This window comes from Kogia breviceps, chromosome 14 (assembly GCF_026419965.1).
Source record: "Kogia breviceps isolate mKogBre1 chromosome 14, mKogBre1 haplotype 1, whole genome shotgun sequence".
Lineage (NCBI taxonomy): Eukaryota > Metazoa > Chordata > Mammalia > Artiodactyla > Physeteridae > Kogia > Kogia breviceps.
In genome coordinates this window covers 88,231,718-88,252,086 of record NC_081323.1, presented here as the reverse complement: position 1 = coordinate 88,252,086, position 20,369 = coordinate 88,231,718, and the positions used below count along the sequence as shown (strand labels likewise).

The window sequence follows — 20,369 nt, the reverse complement described above, 5'->3', positions numbered from 1 at the left end:
CTTCCCGCTCAGGAGCACCTGAGCTAAATCCCCAGACGGCTGCCGGCCGCCCCTTCCACCCACGCCCCCTCTTATTTGCTTCCCCCCCCCCATCTCGTCCGCGGGGTCGAGGCGACACGACGGGGCTGACACAGCCTTGGCAGGAAGTCACAGGGCCGGCGGCCGAGCGCCAGGCCAGCGCCGGGGCTGCAGCGCGGCGCGGGGGCGGGGCGCCTTAGGAAGCGCCCGGGGCGCTCATTCATCCTGCTGAGGAAAGGCGCGCGCGGGGGGGGGGGGGGGGGGGGTGTGGGGGTGTGGGGGGTGTGGACTTCCGACTCGCACGAGGCTCCTGGGAGGGGGTCGGAAGGACATGCCGCTCACCCCCGAGAGTAAAAGCAGCACCTGCCCTCCAGGCGCCGGCATCCCCGTGTGGGGGGGTGGGGGCGGGGGGGGTGGGGGGTGGGGGCGGGGGGGGCGGGGGGGGTGTCTGAAGGGAGTCCTCCCCAGCGAGGTTAACGTACGCGGCTTTTCAACGTGTCTCTACAAACGGTAGCTTCGCCTTCTCCCGAGAGGCCGCTGGGCGGCTTCCCTGCACGTTCGGGGTGGGCCGCGGGCGGCGGATGGGGCCGTCGAAGACCCTCCTGGGGTGGTGCAGGCAGGTCGACCCGCCAGCGTCCAGCGAGAAACACCGTCCTGTCAGGGCTCTCGTCTTTCTTCTCTCCTTCCTAATCTGACCCCAAACTCTGATTCTGTCCTCCTGGAATTTGTGCTCGGACTCCGCGAGCCCCCCGTTTAGGGTTTATGGTCGCCTGGCCTGGCCTGGGGTGACGCTTTCCCTTGCCGCATCTGTGAGACAGAGGGCCGGTTTGGGTCGTAAGTGGCGTTGCAGGGGCACCTATTGCCTGTTTACCCGAACAGACTCTCCTTAAGGGCTGAGGCGCCGCCGATGGCGCTGTTACCGCTGACCTTTCCTTTTCTATTGAAGTGGCCTTGGCGGGGCCTCTTTTGGGAACCACTTCGTTAGCAGTTCATTTGAGCCGTTAAAATGAATGAAACTAATTTAAGAGGAAATAGTCTATAATTTAGACTTTCTGTGCATCCTCTGAGTTACTCTACCGTACTGATGCAGAAAACAATTTAGCCATGCAGACCTAAGAGATCGCTCCGACTTTCGTTCTCTTCAAGTGTGATTTCGGTAATGCAACTTTTGCCCCATTTCCACAGGTCAGTACAAGTGTTGGCTGGAGGAGCCACACAGATGTGACCCTCGTCTGAGCTAGTGGCACGACTGATGGAGCCCAGGGGCTTTTCTGCGGGGTTCTTCAGAGCCCCGGGGTCCTGGGAAGGCGCCAGGAGGCCCCAGGCATAAAGCAGATTCCCTGGGTGGCATCGGGCAGGGCTTCGGGCGTGTCCAGCTCACACACTTCGTCTGGCGTGGCCCCCGTGTTCCCCTGATTTCTATGTTGAAGTTCCTCCTAAGATTTTTTTAGGAAGAAAAAACATGTTTCTTAAAAGTTTCAGAGCATGTGCAGCCCTTTGCTGTGTCTCAAAGGAATTTATAAATGACAGGGTGGTCTCCTTCCTGAGAGCCTTGAGGAAGGGGTGAATCCAAAGGATCAAGTTCTTTGGACAGACTCCCATAGGTTGATCCAGGGGTGTGCGTGCGTGCGTGTGCGTGCGCGTGCGTGCGTGTGCGTGCGTGCGCGTGCGTGCGCGTGCGTGCGCGTGCGTGTGGAGGGGAGGGGTGTGTGAAGCTCTGCTGTCCGAGGCTGTCTCATTGGAAAAGTGAGTTTCAGAAATTCACCCTGAAGGCTAAGCAGGGCTCCTGGGGGCCTGTGGAAGACTTTGAGGAGCCCAGGTTGGGGAGGCCTTTCATCTCCCTTCTGAGAAATGTAGACTTTACCGTGCAGACAGAACCCGACGCCTGAGAGTTATCCCCCAGGCCCCCTTCTCCTGTCAGCCCCGTTAGTAAGCGCTCTGCCAAGTGATTCGAGACGCCGGGTCTAGAATCCGGTCCCTCCTCTCTGCTCCAGACGCCCCGACTCTAACCTTCCTCAGGCTGTGAGCTTCTCGTCGTTCTGCTGTCCCAGCCTCTTCCGTCTCCTCAAGCTCCACGTGGCCTCAAGAATCCTACTTTTAAAATAGATGCAATCAGGTCACCGCCCTTAACAATAATATCGCCAGATGCCGTCCAAGCCTCTTAACGAGGTGTGTGCAAAGCTCTTCCCAAGGTACAGTCTTCTTCTGCGGGCTTCCTTTGTTGACGGCTTTTGTTGGCTGTGCGTCTGTTACATCCCACTAGGCTGGGGCTCCCTGGGGGCCTCCTGCGTCTGAATCCCTCGTGCCGTACACATGAAAGGTGTTCAGTATGTTTGAAGGGGGTTCACCGCTACTTTGCTGCTGCTGCTGTGCCCTGGCACTCCTGTGTCCTGGCCTCTGACGGAGGGACCTGGGCCTCTTTTTAACTCCGCACGAGAGCCCTGAGCGGCGGGGTGGCTGTAACTCGGTCTCTTGGATGAGGAACCATCAGCGCCTGCCTGACTTTGTCGTTATTTCACATCCTTTCATGGAGCCAGCTGGGAGCACGGATTGTGTGCCAGGCCCCTGCTGGGGACGCAGGCGGCTCACAGGCTGGCGCGGGGACAGAGGGGGAGGCTCTGAGGCACAGGAAGCGCAGGGCGCGTGGGGCAGCCGCGAAGCCCCCCACCGTACGTGAAGCAAGATGCTTAGTCTGCAAAAGTAGGTGCGCCTGTGCTGTGGCTCCTTCAGACTTCCAGAGGAAAAGGCGACCCCACCCCAAGTCGGTCATTGCCGGTGGGGTGGAGGCGTCCGTACTCATGCGCAGGCCTGGGCTCGGGGGCCTGGGTTTGGGTAGGTGAGAGCTTGTCCCCTGTCCTTGCCACTGGCCCCTGTCACTCGGGTGGGAAAATCAGAAAGGGCGGGCCGGAAGTTGCTCTCCTTGACCTCCTGCTCCCCCAGGCTTCTCTGGCAGCAAGCCCGGCGGGGCGGGGGTGGGGGGGGCGGCCCTGGGGGTGGTGGGAGGGGCGGGCCAGGTATACCTGAACCTGTCGTACTGAGCCTGAACCTGCCCGCAGGCGAGACGGCTGCAGCTGGCCGGAGTGCAGTGCGAGCGCAGCACAGGGAGCGTGGGTGGGGCGGCCTGACGTGCTGGGGGAGAGCCGGCGATGCAGATGGCAGGCAGGCCCTCAGGGCTGGCCGCTTCCTGAGTTCACACACGCAGACCGGCCGGTGCCCTTCGGGCTGCTCCCCCAGTGCGCTTGACTGGGGCCAAGGGCACCGCTGTGGCGCTGGAGCTTATGACACGCCCTCGCATTTGGTAGAGGATGCAATGCAGACCTCCGATGCTTGTCCCCTTCACGCTGGGTGTTTCCTACTCATCAGCTTTCTGCGCACGTGTCACTTACTGAGAACCTGCGACGGCTTTTATGTCAAGTCAGCGCGTGCGTCGCGCCCCGGCCATTGTCCTGAAGCCACTCCCAGCCCTCCGTGGAGCTGGGGCACTTTTGTGGGCCTGTTTTCTCTCCTGCGTTGGTGAATCCTGTAGCATGTATTATCGTTATCTTCCAATAAACAGGATGGATGCTGCTTAATTATTTAGCTGCTGCTGGCCTACTTCATTCCCCAGTGCTGACCTTCTTTGGCTGTACCGTTTCACTGGAGCCCTTCCTCTCTCTTATTTCCTCCCAGAGTTCATAGTAAATAACGACGACAGTGACGAATGCCAGCATCTAGTAAGCACTTTCTGGAGACAGGACACAGGACTGTGCGTTTTGTGTGTTGTTTTATTTTGAATTCTCCCTCTTACACCCTAAGCTGAGTTCTGAGTTTTGAATGCCCCAGAGGCGTGCCCTGAGACAAGGATTTCAATGCAAGTGGTTTGTCCAAGAGGCAGTCCTAGGACAGGGGTGACACGTGACACAGCTAAGGGAAGGCAGCCTGGCAGAGGCTTATTATCAGGCACAGTAGCGGGTAGTGCCGTAGACGAGCAGAGCTTAATCTCTCTGGGGGACACTGGAGTCAGTGCAAAACGTGTACAGGGGAGAGGGAGGGGGCCGAGGTGTGTATACGACCCGTGATCGTCGGTTTGACAGGTGCATGGGGGGAGCGAATTCTCTGGCACGTCTGGCCACTGTGGGTGAAGGCAGAGCAGGCTCCGGCCCCCAGAGAAAGCCGTCAGGGAGGGATACAGACACTGGCCTTGGGAGGGTGCCCGTGGGCACTGCCGCGGGGGACGGAGGGGATGGATGCAGACAGGGATCCACAGCCCCTGCTGCATGAGGCCGTCGTGTCACTTTCATTCGACAGATACAGTGAGTCCCCTACACACAATCCTTCAAGTTGCGAACTTTCAAACGTGCGCACGTGCGTTCCGTCAACGGCAGGCGTGAGTGACGTTGCAGCCCGCCCTCCGTCTCCCGTTGCCGACGGCCCTTCAGCTCTACCGTCTCCACCTCCTCTCCCCGCTCCAGCCGGTAACCCTCCTTGCCTGTTCCCGCGATGCCAGCCCCTGTGTGCCGGCTGCTGTGCCGCACTGCTGTACTTGTCGAGGTGCTGTGCTGTAAGATTAAAAATGTTTCCTTTTTGTGTATGTTTTTATGTACTATTTGTGTGGAAGCATTATAAGCCTGTCACAGCACAGTGCTACGTAGCCGATTTTCTTAGCTGGGTACCTAGGCTACCTTTGTTGGACTTAGGAACAGACTGGACTTAACAAAGGCGCTCTTGGAACGGAACTCGTTCGTCTGTACGGGACTTACTGTAATAAAACCGAGTCTTCACGGCCTAGGTGACTTGCTTTAGGTGACACTTGTGGGCCGTTCATGTTCTTTTCTCTGTGGAAACTCCCCTTCCTTCTTGCCAACCCCAGGATTTAACTAGCAGTTCAGCTCAACGGTGGCTTTGTGGGCTTGGTACCTCCTCCATCCGGGTTGGGGGTCTTCTCCACCTGACCCTGACCCAAAAGTCGGCTCCTGAGATGCCGAGCCTACTTGCTTCAGTGCGGGAGTGCATCTCACCCACGCTGAAGGGAAACGGGTGAGGCCGGGGAAATACTTCCGTTGGAGCGATGTGTTTTTAATTTAAACTTCGAGTAGTAGGTAGGCTAGGTGCCACTGCTGTCACAGACAACCCCGTGGTCTCAGTGCTTTGACACTAGCACTGGTTTAGCGCTCACCCACACAGAGTCCACCGCGGGTCCACGTGGTGACTTGGGGAGCTGGGCAGTGTTGATCCTGTGGCTCCCCTGCCCCGAGCTCATCGGGCCTCGGCAGGTCACAGGAACGAATGGACACTCCCACTCGGGCCTCTCCCCGATTCAGCCCTGCAATGGAGATGCCGCGTCTAGTTCCACTGTATTCACCACATCTTGTCACGTGGCGCAACTAGTTACAAGAAGGCTGGGAAGGGCCGTCTTCCGCGTGCCCAGGAAGGGCAGGGGAGGTACTGCTGGGGCTTAGTGAACCCCAGAAACCCAGAAGCGCCTTCCCCAGTAAGAGAAGCACCATTAATTAAGCAGTGGTGATCAAGGCCCGCCTGGGGCCTTTCCTGGGGGAATCTCTGAAAGGCTGGAAGAGTTTTGCCTCGGGCTGCGTCAGCTGCTCATTAATTCCTCAGAAACGCCCAGAGAGGAGGGTGATGTTGCTCATAAGATATATTTGTTTGGTTATTTAACAAATCGAAAAAAGCATGTTGTTACTTAAAAATTCAAAAGAGCGCGTTGTCATTTCCCTGGTCCTGATGGTTCTTTAGGCAGATGTGTGCTCTTCATTTTATACAGCCAGTATTAGTTGTAACATCGTTTCCCCTCCTATCCCTCCAAGTTATGCTTGGAAATAAATCTTCTTGGCATGAAATGTCATCGTGGGGTAGTAACCAACTGTTGTTCTCACAGCCGTTTTGAAACCTAATCAACTAAAAAATGAGTTTTTAAAAAAAATTTTCATTGGAGTCGAGTTGATTTACAATGTTGTGTTAGTTTCAGGTGTCCAGCAAAGTGAATCAGTTCTACATATACCTGTATCCACTCTTTTTCAGATTCTTGGCCCATATAGGCCATTCCAGAGTATTGAGGAGAGTCCCCCGTGCTCTACAGTAGGTCCTTGCTGATTATCTATTTTACATGGAGTCGTGTGTATCTGTCGATTCCGGTCTCCCAATTTATCCCCCCGCCCCCGGTAACCATAAGTTTGCTTTCTGCATCTGTGACTCGACTTCTGTTTTCTGCGGACGTGCACAGATTTGGTCTGCTGAGGGAGGAAGCCGTATTTTTACAGCTGTTCCCAGGCTGTCCTCACTCAGCGATTTGTTGTGAAAACTGTGGAAATAATTCCTTGCTCTGAGTGAGAGGGACTCCTCGCACGGTCTGATGCTGTTTTCGTAACTGTGCCCCACCCTACAGCCTGGTCTCTGGCTCCTGAGAGCAGGACAGGACAGGAACCACACCCCACTCTGGAGGGGGCTTGTGCTATTACTTGCCCTGCTGTAGAGTGGATTTACAGAGGCTTTTGAGGACCCAAAGAGAACATGTATCCAATAAATCAATGGTAATGCATTAACAGACTGCTGCTGAATTAATTGTTCACAGAATGTAATTCCTCGGTAATAGCATTTTGTACAGTATATCATCACAAAACAACGGTAATATCACCACAGTGGAAATGGCTCTGATAAATTATACACAAATAGGATCTTAGAATTCTAGTGTAGATCTGATTTGGGGTTATCAGGATTTGTGGAGCAGTAGACTTCCTCTCTGCATTGTACGGAGGCAAAAAAATCTTGCGCATATTGTGAGAAGCCAGTGTTTTCCATACTAAGGTATTGGTCCAGAATAGGCAAGGTTTTCCTATCTTTTGAATCATTCTCTTCGTATTCTGTATGGTAAGCTGTGTTCACTTCAGTTCTTTCATTTTATCTAAAAATGAATCTGTGAGCACTTCTGATAATTGCAGGAATTTTGAAAGGAACGATGAAATTTGATTTGTTTTAAGTGGCGGTGTGGGAGTGGCGTAATCTTGTTGCGCTTTATTTTTCAATGAGATGCATTGATACTACTTCAAGGATCGGGACAAAATGGTCCATAGCACTGTTGTCCTCAGGACCTGGAAATTCAAAAGCCCACCAAAGTGATGTCTAATCAACGCCTCCAGGGTCCTTGAGGGTAGAAAATATGTAATTGAATTTTTGCATACTTCCTGATACTAAGACAGGTGCCTTATGTCCAAAAGCACTTGCACTGGTGAAGGTGGCGGTGAGACCCCGTAGGGACGTGATGCTCCCGTCCTGCCACCTGGCACCCAGGAACCCGGCTCTCCCAGGACACGGGGTAGCCTGGGTGACACAAAGACAAAGGGAGGGCTGGGTTCCTCTACATAAGGCGCCGTAGCTCCTTTAGATCTCACAGTGGCCGTGTCCAAAGGTGGCATGTCCTACAGCAGTGCCAGTGACAGCCTCGCCAGACCGTTCCCACTAGAAGGTGTTGACTGTATGCTGGTCTGTCTTCTAAGACTGCCTGGCCAGCCTCTTCCTGGTTTTGTGGACCCCTGAGCACCTTCCTGGTTTCCTCCCACCCCTGGCTTTACATAAGTTGTAGCCTGAGTTGGTTTCTGTCGTTCATAACCAAGAACTCCCGAGCGACTGAGCAGTCAGTATTGGTTTGACATTTCCGAAGTGCTCAAAGCAGAAAGAAACTTGGGAAATGGTCTGATGGCTCATGTTGAGATGACTCCCAGACATAGTCCCTGTTCAGAGTTCTGTAGAGCGCTGGTAGTTGGAGCCGGTGCCGGCCTTCTCTTCTTCTCACTCGTGGCAGTTCTAATTAGGAGGAAGGGTCATCCGGGAGACCTGCACTGCTTCGTACGGCAGCCACCAGCCACGCGTGCCTATTGAGTACTTAGAGTGTGGCTCATACGAGTTGTGACATGCTGTACCAAACCGCTGTCAGCTTTTGAAGGCTTAGTATCAAAAACAGGAGACTGTCTCAAGTTTATGTTTTTGTACTGACCACATTTTGAGTGATTATATTTTAGACGTACTGGATGAGATAAAATACATTTTTAAACTTCTTACCGTTTAGTTTTTCAGCGTGGCTCCCAGTAAAACTAAAGATACATGTGTGAGTTGGAGTATATTTCTCTTGAACAAAGCTGCTGAATATGACCGTGAGAGAAGATGACATGTGGTTGTCTGGGGGTAGCCTTGGGTCTGTGGTTATTAGGCTTGAACACCAGTCAGTTTTTGCTGTGGTGACTTAATACTGCACCCATTTCAGGGGCTTACCGCAGCGCACACGTGTTTCTCACCGGGTCTCCCAGTCAGCTGGGGCCCGGTCGGGCGGGGCCGGGCGGGGCACCTCTAACCCGGGCTGCACGCGCCCCTCACTTGGGACCCAGGCTCTGGGGGGGCAGCCACTCTCTGGGGCACGTTCTCCTCACTGCAGAGGCTCCAGCGCGGGAGCAGAGACCCCCAGTGCCTCTTGGAGCCTCTGCTGGCGACTGGCACGCTGTCACTTCTCTCATGTGCCCTCGGTCAGAGCGGCTCGCGTGCCCGGGTCCGCGATAAACGTGGCAGGGGTGTGTGCCTGCCCGCTGGGAAAACGCAGCCCGAGCGGGGAGCCCCCGGGCTGCTGCGAGCACGCGATGTGTCCTGCCCCCTTCCGCCCTGTCCGCCACACGTGTTCGCTCTCCCGCCACGGGAAAGGCTGTCACACGTCTATGGCGTCAGGCAGTCAAGGTCCGTGCAGTCCGTGCAGTCAGCCCCTCCCGACGTGGACTCTCGTGACCCAAGAGGCGGGTTCATTGCTTTGGAAAGAGGAAGGGCAGGAGACCCACAGCGGCCAGTGCCAGTGCTGGCGTCCTGCTGGGAACACACTTCAGACCCGAGGTGAGGGCTCGGCTGCTCCTTGATTAGGAGGGCGCCCCAGCCTGCCCTTTGCGTGACCCTGGATCGCCCTCCGGGGGTTACACTCTTCTCTCCTCCCCCCCGGCTCCCCCTGAGGGAGGCGCTGGAGGAAATGCCCTGCCCGGGGCAAGCGGATTTCTTTTTTTTTTTTTTTTTTTTTTTTTTGCGGTACGCGGGCCTCTCACTGTCGCGGCCCCTCCCGTTGCGGAGCACAGGCTCCGGACGCGCAGGCCCAGCGGCCACGGCTCACGGGCCCAGCCGCTCCGCGGCACGTGGGATCCTCCCGGACCAGGGCACGAACCCGCGTCCCCCGCATCGGCAGGCGGACTCCCAACCGCTGCGCCACCAGGGAAGCCCGCAAGCAGATTTCTTAACTTGTCTCCTAGCCACAGGAAAGATGGAAGCTGAGGATCATTTTAGATGGCAAATGGTCCCTGTGTGTTTTCATTCAGGTTCAGGGTGTGTTTGGCGCTTCGTGAAACCATCGTTTGTTTTTCAGCTTTGATCCCAGGTCCTCCCTCTACGCTCATTCACAAGTGCTTTGAGCTTTTGGTGCTTCCAAGAGACCAAATTCCGGGTCTTTCTCCCGGGTCGTTCTGTGCAACTGAGAAGATTCCACTGGGGCATTTCGACAAAGGGAGTTAACAGTCACACATTTGATTCAGTCTTTACCAGGAGGCTGTGCCTTAATGGCCAACCTTGATTTGGTGAGAAGTATAATAGTTCCATTTGCAAATCCTTCGAGTCCTGGAATTTTGGGATTTTTCTACATTCCCTTTCATCTGCAAAGCAGTGGGTTGGTTTTTTTGTTTTTCTTTTGGGGTGGGGGGCTTCCTTCCCTGCATAGGATGTAAAGGTATTCTGTAACAATCAATTCACACTGCTAACATTCTGAAAACAAGTTTAGTAGGTGCATTTTTTACCTTCTGAGTTATCACAGGTGATATTTGTTGCCAGATGTTTCAGTGCTGCATACCTTGGGTTGCCATTTTTCCAACTTCCTGCAAGAGTTTTCTGGCACCCTATCACCTAGACCCAAAGCCAATGCCACCGATTTCAGCTTTCTGTCACGGCAGCCCCTCCTCTGTGCACCGGTTTCTGCATTAGTCAGCTTTTGCTGCAGTAACTAACAGCCCCCAAATCTCTGTGGCATCCGACAGCCAACCTTTATTTTTCACTTAAGAATCCTGCAAGTCCGCCGCAGCTCTGCTGAGCCTGGCCGTGCTTCCCCATGTCTTCTCATGCCAAGACCAGAGCGGAATGGGCAGCTGCCGTCTGGGCTGTGCTCTTCTCCCGGTGGAGGGCAGGACCTGCGGGGGCAGTGGAAGCCCACGCTGCCTCGTAAAGCCCCTGCTGGGACCCGGCACGCTGTCACCTTCTCCTGCAGGTGACATGGGAAGCGCAAAGTTAATGGGGCGGGACGCCCCCTTCCCCTTCTGGGAAGTCACGTGAAGGGCAGGGGGGAGGCAAACAATGTTGAACAAGTGCCGCTGTGTCTCAGAGGTACAGACCCCACACAGAAACCCGAGAGAGTAGATCAGCAAGGACAGCTGTGCTGCATTTTCGTAGCGGGAGAAGCGTGGGCCTGATGTAAACCTCCGGGGCCTCCGACTCAGGTGGCCCTCCGGCCGTGCCCCCGGCTCCAGGCCGCAGAGAGAGCCGTGCGGGGAGTTGCGACACCACCGCTTACGAGCGCACCGCACCTTAGGCCAGAGGCTTCTCCTCAGTGAATCTCAAGTTCCTCTTCACCAGTAACCAAGGCGATGGCTACCTCTGGATTAGACGGTGCCTCGAGTTGCTGTCAAGGATGGTGCGTTGATTCCCTGCCGAAGCACTCCATTGGCGGCAGTTACTGCGTTGTGAGGAGTGGGGGCTGTGCCGGGAAGAGCATAGGCTCAGGAGTCGGGCTGATGGGAGTTTTAACGCCACTCTGCCACCTGCCGGATGCGGGGCGCGGGTCATCTTCAGCTGCCTGCGCTGATTTCCTTGTCTGTGTAATGAAGATAACAGCGCCCGGCTCAGAGGGCGTGGTTAGGTTTATTTCAGGTAATTCCTGTGGCGAGAAAATTCTTCGTTACACTGACTCAAAACCTGACGCCCTCACCTGTGAACTTTGGCCCCAGTTCTCCCTCTGTCGGGGGCAGCGAGGCAGTTAGAAGCGCAGGTGCCGGGCTCCCCGGGTCAGAGTCCAGCTCGGCCAGCCCCTCGCCGGTGCGGCTTTGGGAAGGATGCTTAGCGCCCCTGCGCCTTAGCCCTCTCGTCTCTACGGGAGCCACCCGTCGCACCTGCTCACAGTCTGACCGTGAGGAGAGACGAGCTAACGGGCGCAATGCTAGCTGCTGTTGTTGCTCTTGCTGCTATTGTTTCAAAAGGCAGCTCTTCGGGTACCTGAACCCAGTTTTCGTGCCTTCTGTGCCCTCCCGCATTTCTCCAGGCTAAGCCACTCGGTCCCCTCGAGCATCCTGTAGGTGTCAGATTTTCTGCACTCCTCTCCAGTCTAGCTCTCCTCTTGGGAATCAGCTTCAGCAGCCGTTGTTACGGGGTGAAGGAACGGCAAGTGCATTCAGAGTTGGAGTCGATGTCCGCAGGGCCAATGGCACCCCAGGTGTCTCCAGACACGTCCGCGGACACGCAGAGTCTGTCCCAGCCCCCTCCTGTGGTGTCCTGGCCGCCGCACTCAGCTTCGCCTGGCCCTGCCCTCTCCCGAAGGTGGTGACTTAATGCTTGTCTGACCCTGTCTCTAGGACCACCCGCTTGCCGCTTGAAAGTTTTTGCCTGACTTAGATTTTCCTAGGCCAATGCTAAGGATTTTACAGGTTTGCCTTTGACAGGCCTTCTGATTCTAGCATCATAAGCATTTCTTTATTCTTTGCTTTAGGGTTATTTCTTATTCTCCAGCATTCGACTCTAATGGTCTGGAACAGTTATCTTGCTGAGTGGATCTCTGAAAGTCTTAATTTAATCAAAGAGCGGGGGTGGGGGGGTGCGGAAGGTAACAATTTCCTGGTCTTTTCAAGTAGAGAATAAGAGGGGAGATATATTATTTTTATGAAATGTATGAAATGGTCACTTATTCTTCACTTATATTTAAAGTGGAGATTGATCCTCTAGCATTTATACCGATAACATCAAGTCAACTAAGACTTCTTAAAAAATTCCTGTCTTTAGATATCAAGCACACCGTATTAGCGTTTGGAATGAAGATAGAATACCCACAGGATTTGAATAAAACTCAGTCGTCTTATAGGAAGAAGCACAGTTTACCCTAGGAATATAGGGTTTACCTGAGAGAGGCTCGTAAGGGCAAATATTCTCTGAGCACCACCAGGGTCGCACCACTGAAGAGGTAAAGTCATGGCGCACACCCTGTGTTTCCTTTCCGCACCTCTCTTAGCTTGACTGCAGTGACAGCCCACTGGTTTCTCAGTAGCCAGGCATTGTGGTGATGTTTAAGATTCGGGAATAAGGGACTTCCCTGGTGGCACAGTGGTTAAGAGTCTGCCTGCCGATGCAGGGGACATGAGTTCAAGCCCTGGTCCGGGAAGATCCCACATGCCGCGGAGCAACTGAGTCCCTGCGCTACAACTACTGAGCCTGCATGCCACAACTACTGAAGCCCGCGCGCCTAGAGCCCGTGCTTCGCAACAACAGAGGCTACTGAGGTGAGAGGCCCGCGCACCGCAACGAAGAGTGGCCCCTGCTCGACGCAACTAGAGAAGGTCCGCGCTCAGCAACAAAGACCCAGTGCAACCAAAAATAAATTTAAAAAAATTTTTTAAAAAGATTCGGGAATAAATTCACTAAAAGACAGGGGAACTTTCTTAAGCAATGTCTCCTGAGATTCCTCTCTAGATAGGGCCAGGCGTGTTTTAAGTACTTTAAGTTGGGAACTTTCCGTGCTTTCCACCATTGGAGTTGGACCCGTTTGGGAAAATATGTGCCATAAATAATCTTCAGAACATTTTAATATACTGCCGATAGTATTAAAAGCCAAAGCTTTCATAAAACTTAGTTTGCTTCTCCCTGTAACTTAAATCTGGAGCAGTTTAAAAACGTTCACGGCTCCTCTGCTGAATTATGGGTTCCGCTTTAGCCTTCTGGGGCTGGGGGCGGGCCAGCCCGGGCCTGGAAGCCTGCTGGCTCCGGCCGCGTGGAGCTCTGTGCCCCACGCTGTACTGACACCTCCTCACAGGCCGGGCAGAGCCAGTGGCCCCCAGCCCCGCCCCTCACCACTTCCCGCGGCTGACCTTAGTGTCCTCTGTTTGTGAACTTGCATACAGTGGGTTCTCAGGTCACTGCTTGGAGACCTTTTTCTTCTTTTCTAACGGAAACGCTTGACGCTGTGAACAGCTCTCTAAGCACTGATTTCGGTGCATCCCAGATATTTGATATGTTGGGTTTTCATTTTCATTCATGACAAAATATTTTCTAACAGCCCTTGTAATTTCTCCTTTGACCTGTGGGTTATTTATGTGTGTTGTTAAATTCCAACTGTCTGGAGATTGTCCAGATTATCTTTCTGTTCTGATTTAATTCTGTTGTGGTCAGAGAGCATACTTTGCATAATTCCAGTCCTTTTAAATTTATTGACGTTTGTTTAATGGCCCACAATATTTTGGCAAATGTTCTGTGTGCACTTGAAAAGACTTTCTATTTTGCTGTTGTTGTGTGGAACGTTCTATAAATATCAGTTAGGTCAAGTAGATTATAATGATGTTGAAGTCTTCTGCATCTTTACTGCTTCTCTAACTTTTCTCTCAAAGAAATTTTTTTTAATGAGAAACAAAAGTCTTTTCTGTCTACTCACATTCTTACCGTCTGGGGGGCTCTTTATTCTCCTGTGTACATCCAGCTTTCCGTCTGGCATCCTTTTCCTTCTCCCTGAGGCGCTGCTTTAACCTTTCTGGTGCAGCTGATAAAGTCCGTCCAGTGCCGGCTGTCACGGAGCACAAACTCTTTCTGGCCTTGTTGGGCTCCTGGGGGTGTACTGCCTACTTCTCCCTCCCGCCCCACCCTGGCCTGGATGGTCTCCTTAGCTGGACCACAGATGCACAGGCCAGCGCCCAGCAGGAGACGGGAGGGGACTCCCCTTCAGATCTCTGGACCTTGTGTCTGTGCTCTTACCTCCTCTCCGGGGTTCAGGCCCACAAGCTTTAGCCTCCTTGCCTCCCCAAAGTCTGAAGTCTGTCTTGTCAACTCAGGAGACCCAAAGGGACGTGTTTGGGTCCTTCGCCCTGGGATGGACACCTTGGAGGCGGTGAGCTGGGGCAGCCACACACCGTCTCTCCCTCAGGGATCAGTGCTCTCTGCTGCCTGTGCGCCGACATCTGAAAACCATTGTTTCGTACATTTCATTTGGTTTTCTAGCTGTGTCCCAGGTGAGGAAATAACTTTGATTCCTCTTTACTCCTTCAGAGCTGAAAGCCAAAGTCCTTTCCATCTACTTTTTCACTAAAAGAATTGTAATTGTGCTAAAACACACATAACATAAAATTTACCATCTTAACCATTTTAAGTGTGCACTTCAGTGGTGTTGACTGCATTCACACTGCTGTGCAGCGATCCGCACCCTCACCCCCAGAACTCTTTCTTCTTGGAAAACTGAAACTCTGTCCCCATGAAACGCTAACTCCCCCTCCCCCGGCCCCCACCCTGCTACTTCCGGTCTCCATGAATTTGACAACTTCGAGATCCCTCACGGGAGGAGAATCATGTGCTGACACGTGTCTGACTCGTGTTGATCAGCATAACGTCCTGAAGCTCCGTCCACGTTGTGGCATGTGTTACATTTACCTTCCTTTTAAAGGCTAAATTTCCATGGTATGGATGGACCGCATTTTGTTTGTTCACTAATCTGTCAGTAAACAGCTGGGTTGCTTCCACCTTTGGGCTCCTGTGGATAATGCTGCTCTTCTCTAGGGGCCTGTAATACATGCCACAAGCTTGTTAAAACTCTTCCAGTATTGACAGAGCCAGCTCACCAGATTGCCCAGTTTGTTTCTATAGGTGCATGTGAGTGTGTATATTTATTTATATAAAATTCTCATGGGACCAATAAGAGATAGATGGATATAGTTCCTTAGCCAACTCTGATCCAATTCACTTTCCGTGCCATCTTCAGTTTCTTTTTTCTCTCCTTTCCCCTTTCTCTTTATCACCTTCTCCCCTCGCTCCCTCCTTTTTCTCTTTTGCTTTTTCCCACATTCTTGGCTTTCCCTTTCCTCTTCTGCTCTTCTTAGACCATCCCTTTCCCCCTCTTCCTTCGGTGGAGGCGTGGTAGTGGCTACGAGAAGCCGCTCTGTGTGCAGAGAGCAGGCAACACAGTTGACAGGCCGACGAGGTGCCGTAACAGGAAGCAGCTCACATCCCAGGAGGGAACAGGGGGCACGAACGTCAGTGACTGCAGCCTGAATTGAAAAGAAGTGCCGATGTAGCAGTTCAGTTATTCAGTGAGGGCGAGGTTATTTTTGGCTTTCGATGACCCAGGAAGGCTTCACTGCAGTACTGATAGTTGACTTGAGTCCTGAGAATTGGGCGCAGTCGGGCTTCCCAATGATGGCAAAGCTGTTCTAGGTTGAAGAAATGATGTGAGCAAAAGCTAAAAACCTTCTGCCTTCTCATACAATGTTCTTCTCATTATGCCATTTGGCTCTCTCATCCCAAGAATTCTTTTCAGCGAACTTTTTAAATTTCAAAGCAATGTATGGAAAGTTACATATGTATGCGATGATTTAAATTGGGCAAATGAAAATTAAGTTGTTTCTTCTTCATGCACTTCGCCCATTCTTTGAACGGTTTTAGATGTTGTGCATTGCAAATATTTGTTCAATTTTATCATTTGTCTTTTGCTTTTCACATCCTATTGTTCTTAAGAAAATAATTGCTCCTGAGACAAAAGAGCAGCCTCGCAGTAATTCTGACTAATGATAAGTCATCTGAATTAGTAAAAAGCTAGAATGACTAATTTAGAGTTCTGGTTTTATTATTTTGAAGGCATTTTGTCACCCTTGGTTGTCAAACTACGTCTTAGCAATTAGAGCTCTTTGGGAACATGTTTTAATAAATAGATGGTAATTTTATCACAGCGAACGTCTTTCATTTGTAAGTGCAAAGAGGTTATTCCCGACATCTTGTTTATATTGTTGATTTGCTGAGAAGAAGTTTTATCTTTAAACAAGTGTCGATTTTTTTAACCCAATCCCTGCTAAGTGAGTTATCATGAGTTCTGAATTAACGGTTTTCCAATAATATAGTGAGATAAAACAGCCCATATGTACCTCATTTTATTATTATATCAGTATTGTTCTAGGTTTCTTTTTGATTTCAACTTTAATCATGAGACATTTATTAAAATATATTTCCTGCAATCCTCCCAGATTTACTGTCAATGTCAAGTGGGACAGTGTGTGAAAATTGTCTTGGAAAACAAAGACACTTACCTCCTTGGTCTGGTGTTGAGAGACCTCCAAACTAGCCCTGATTTTTTAGCAGCTCACCCTCAGTTCCCCTGCAGTGATATTCTGCTTTAAAACTTTCACAGGGCTGTTCCCATGGCACATCTGTCCACGCCCTCCTCTGTTTAAGGTTCTCTCATATCTCCCCGTCACCTACAGGTTAACATCCTTTTAAGAACAGAGCTCTGAAGTCAAAAAGACCTGTGTGCAAATCCTACGCCTACCCCGTACGCTGTGACTCACAGGAACGCTCATCTTCTCGAAGCATCCGTTTCCCTGTCTGTAAAACGGGAGCCACTGAGGTTCCCACAGAGGATGGCTGGGGAGACTGAATGAGGATGCAGGTGAAGCGCTCAGCTCACCTGGTCCAGACGTGTGGTGTCGCTGCCTCCACTCTCCCCGCCACCCGCCTCTCAGGCCGATCGGCAGCGTCCTCCCCTCTGCACCAGCACTTCCGTCACACCCAGCCGCGCCACGGTCCAAACGCCCGGCCCTGTTGCATCTTCGTGTTTTTGCCACCCTGTCTCTGTGTCCTGGACACCCTTAGTGTCTTCAAGTGGCAGTGCAGGCTGACACTCCTGCAGGGGGAGTTCCCTGACCCCCGAGTGCCCCGCTCCCAGGCCTTTGCCCATCTCAGCGGCAGGCGTTGTCATAGCAAATCGCCGTTCTTCCCTTGACGTTAGGTTCCCTTACTCACACGGTGCCTCACCATATAAACTGTTATGTCTTCCAGTGGATTCTTCTCTAAACAAATTAACTGTACACATCACTCTCCCCTCTTCCTCTCTTTGCTGAGGGAACCATTAACTTGAACTTGCTGTTACGCCTTCTAATCCGTGTTTTCCTATTTTCTTACACATTTACTTCCCCCCAGATTCTACAGAATGTATAGAATTTGTGTATTTTTAAATTTACGCAAAGATCTCCATTTTATAGTGGTTACCCTCAAATATCTAGCGGGCGCAGCTGAGCTAACCGAGGTCAGGCAGCTCTGAACAGAAAGGGGCCGACTTCAGCGCCGGCCAGCTTCTCCTCCTCGTCTCACGCCTGCGTGGCCTCCTGCAGGGGTTCTGTCTTGTTTCTCACCCCCAAGCTAGTTAGACTAATGACACAAAATCCCTTTTCCCGACTCGACTCGTGCTTATTTCGGTTACTCATCCTTTCTTCTGCCACGCCCCTCCTCCTGGGCTTGGTATCCTTCTCACACAAGTACTGTCTTCGGAAGTCATTTGCTACTCAAAGTCTGAAAATATCTTTATTTCACTTCACTCTTTGGTTCTCCCACTTTTATTTTGGAAAATTGTAACCTGCAGAAATGTAAGATGATAAAATGTGTATCTTACACCCTTTGCCTAGATTTACAGATTCTTAGTGGATTCCACTCATGCTTTCTCTCTCTCTCTCATACACACACACACACACACACACACACACACACACACACACACACACTTATTTTAGACTAAAGCATCTGACAATTTGTCACGCTATCCCCCTAAATACTCCGACACCCATCAACTGTAAATAGGAGAATTCTCCTCCATAATCACAGTAGAAATATAGCTCTTTACATTTTAACATTGATCTAGCACTATTAGCTAGTATATAGTTCATATCCAAATGTCCCTTATTACAACAATAAAGAACTTCTAGCTTTTTTCTGTTCTGGCATCCAATTAACGATTATTCATTGCGTTAGTTCTCATGTCCTCTTCATCTCCTTATCCTTAATCTAAGAGTTCCTGGCCTTTTGTTCTACTTAACATTGACATTTTTGAAAACCCCAGACTAGCTGTTTTGTAGAATGTTCTTCAGCCTTGAGTTTATCTGATTGTTTTATCTTTATGAGATTCGGGTTAAACATCTTGGTGATATTATGCCCTTCTCAGCGCACCACATCAGAGGCCACTGGATGTCTGTTTGTCTCATTATTGATGACTTTTGATTAAGGGATTATTTGGTTAAATGGAGGCAAACAGATTTTTCCACATGTAAAGATGCATTTTTTTTCCTTTATAATTAGTTACAAATCTGTGTGGCAATACTTTGAAACTATGTGACTGTTCTGTTTCCCAATGGTTTTAACATTTATTGATGACTCTTGCTTCAGTCAAACGCTAGTGATTTTTTAAACGTCTACCATTCTACGTTTTTAAAGTTGGCATTCTTCTGTAAAGAACTGCTTTTCCTTCTCCATACCTCCGCCCTTTAGAAAAATTTTTAGAGCGGATTCATGTGCTCTGTGTATTAATTCAACATGTTACAATATAATCCTTTAGTTATTCATTCTGACGCTCAAATCGTTCCACATTTGGCTGGCGAGGGTCCATTCAAAGCACGTCCTATATCCTTTCAACGTGTTCTCATCTGATTTTGAGAATTTCTCACCTTCTGGCACGGCAAGGCACTCGCCTTGTATTTTCCCTGCCCACGGCCCTGGGATCGGCCAAGGTTCCAAGAGGCCATGGTTTCTGTAAGTAAAGTATGGTATTTAGAAACCAAGATCTGGGAACTAGGCGTGCTCATTACTACTGAGGTATTATTGCTTTTAAGTTCTTTCAGTGGACAGAGCAAGGGGATATATAAGATATATATAATGAGATAATACAAGATATGTAATAATATAAGACATTATATAAGATATATGTTGGGCTTCCCTGGTGGCACAGTGGTTGAGAATCCGCCTGCCGATGCAGGAGACACGGGTTCGTGCCCCGGTCGGGGAAGATCCACATGCCGCGGAGCAACTAAGCCCGTGAGCCATGGCCGCTAGGCCTGCGCGTCCGGAGCCTGTGCTCCGCAACGGGAGAGGCCGCGACAGTGAGAGGCCCGCGCACCGCAAAAAAAAAAAAAAAAAAAAAAAAAAAAAAAAGATATATGTATATCTCCTTCTTCTATCCACTGAAAAAATATATTTCTATTTTTATATATTATATATATAAGTTATATGTATAATCATGCACTCATACTGGCACTTCTGAATTTCAATTTAGTACTGATATCACAGGATTCTTTCTCTCCTCCACGCATTACATATTTTATCTCCCTTATTCCACAGTGAGAACACTGATTTCCAACAAAATTAATATATTTATTTATTTTCTCAATTCTATAATTCACACTAAATTGTTTGCAATTGCTATACTAATACCACTACCTACTTTAAAGTCATTAAGTACAATTCAGGATTTCTTTCTAGGTTTTTTTGTGTGTGTGCATAAAAGATAATCCCACTGAGGAGGGAGGGATAAATTGGGAGATTGGTATCGACATATACACATTACTGTATATAAAATAGATAGCTAATAACTCAATACTCTGTAATGGCCCACATGGGAAAAGAATCTAAAAAAAAAAATAGAGTGAATATATGTGTATGTATAACGGATTCATTTTGCTCTACACCTGAAACTAGCACAACATTGTAAATCAACCACACTCCAAGAAAAATTTAAAAAAAAAAAAAAGATATCCCATTGAGAGTTACAATCAGTTACTGGGTTCCAAACTTTCTTGGATTAATTCTTTTTTTTTCTTCTGCATATTATAATTATCTATTTGATGTAGAGTTAGGTTGATTAGTTTCTGCCTGAATCAACTGCAGGAAAATTTTCTATCTCTGTTGATTTAGTAATATATTTTTGGATATGTAAATCATTAGCATAGTTCAGAAGTTAAAACTCCACGAAAAGATACACTCAGAGAAGCCCAGTCCTGTCTCCTATCTCTACATCATACTCCATTCTCAGCCATGCCCCGTAAACAGCCATTTTTCTAAGTTTCGGTTATATCCTTTCTGTGTTTCTTTTTGCAATAATAAGCATGTACCACAGAATGGGAGAAAATATTTGCAAGTCATATATCTGGTAAAGCCTGTTGTCCAGAATAGGTAAAGAAGTCTTACAATTCAACAATAAAAATACAAATAACCTAAGTTTAAAAGGGACAAAGAGTGTGTTTGTTTGTTTATATCAAAATATAATTGACCTGCAATGGTGTCAGCTCCAGGGGCACAAC

At 50.2% G+C, this 20,369-nt stretch overlaps 1 protein-coding gene across 5 annotated transcripts in view; it reads left to right on the top strand.

The window, feature by feature from the left end:
- The window catches only part of SDK1 (sidekick cell adhesion molecule 1), a 786,274-nt gene that overhangs the window by 503,396 nt on the left and 262,509 nt on the right, over positions 1-20,369 (top strand). The gene's annotated exons all lie outside the window — the stretch shown is intronic.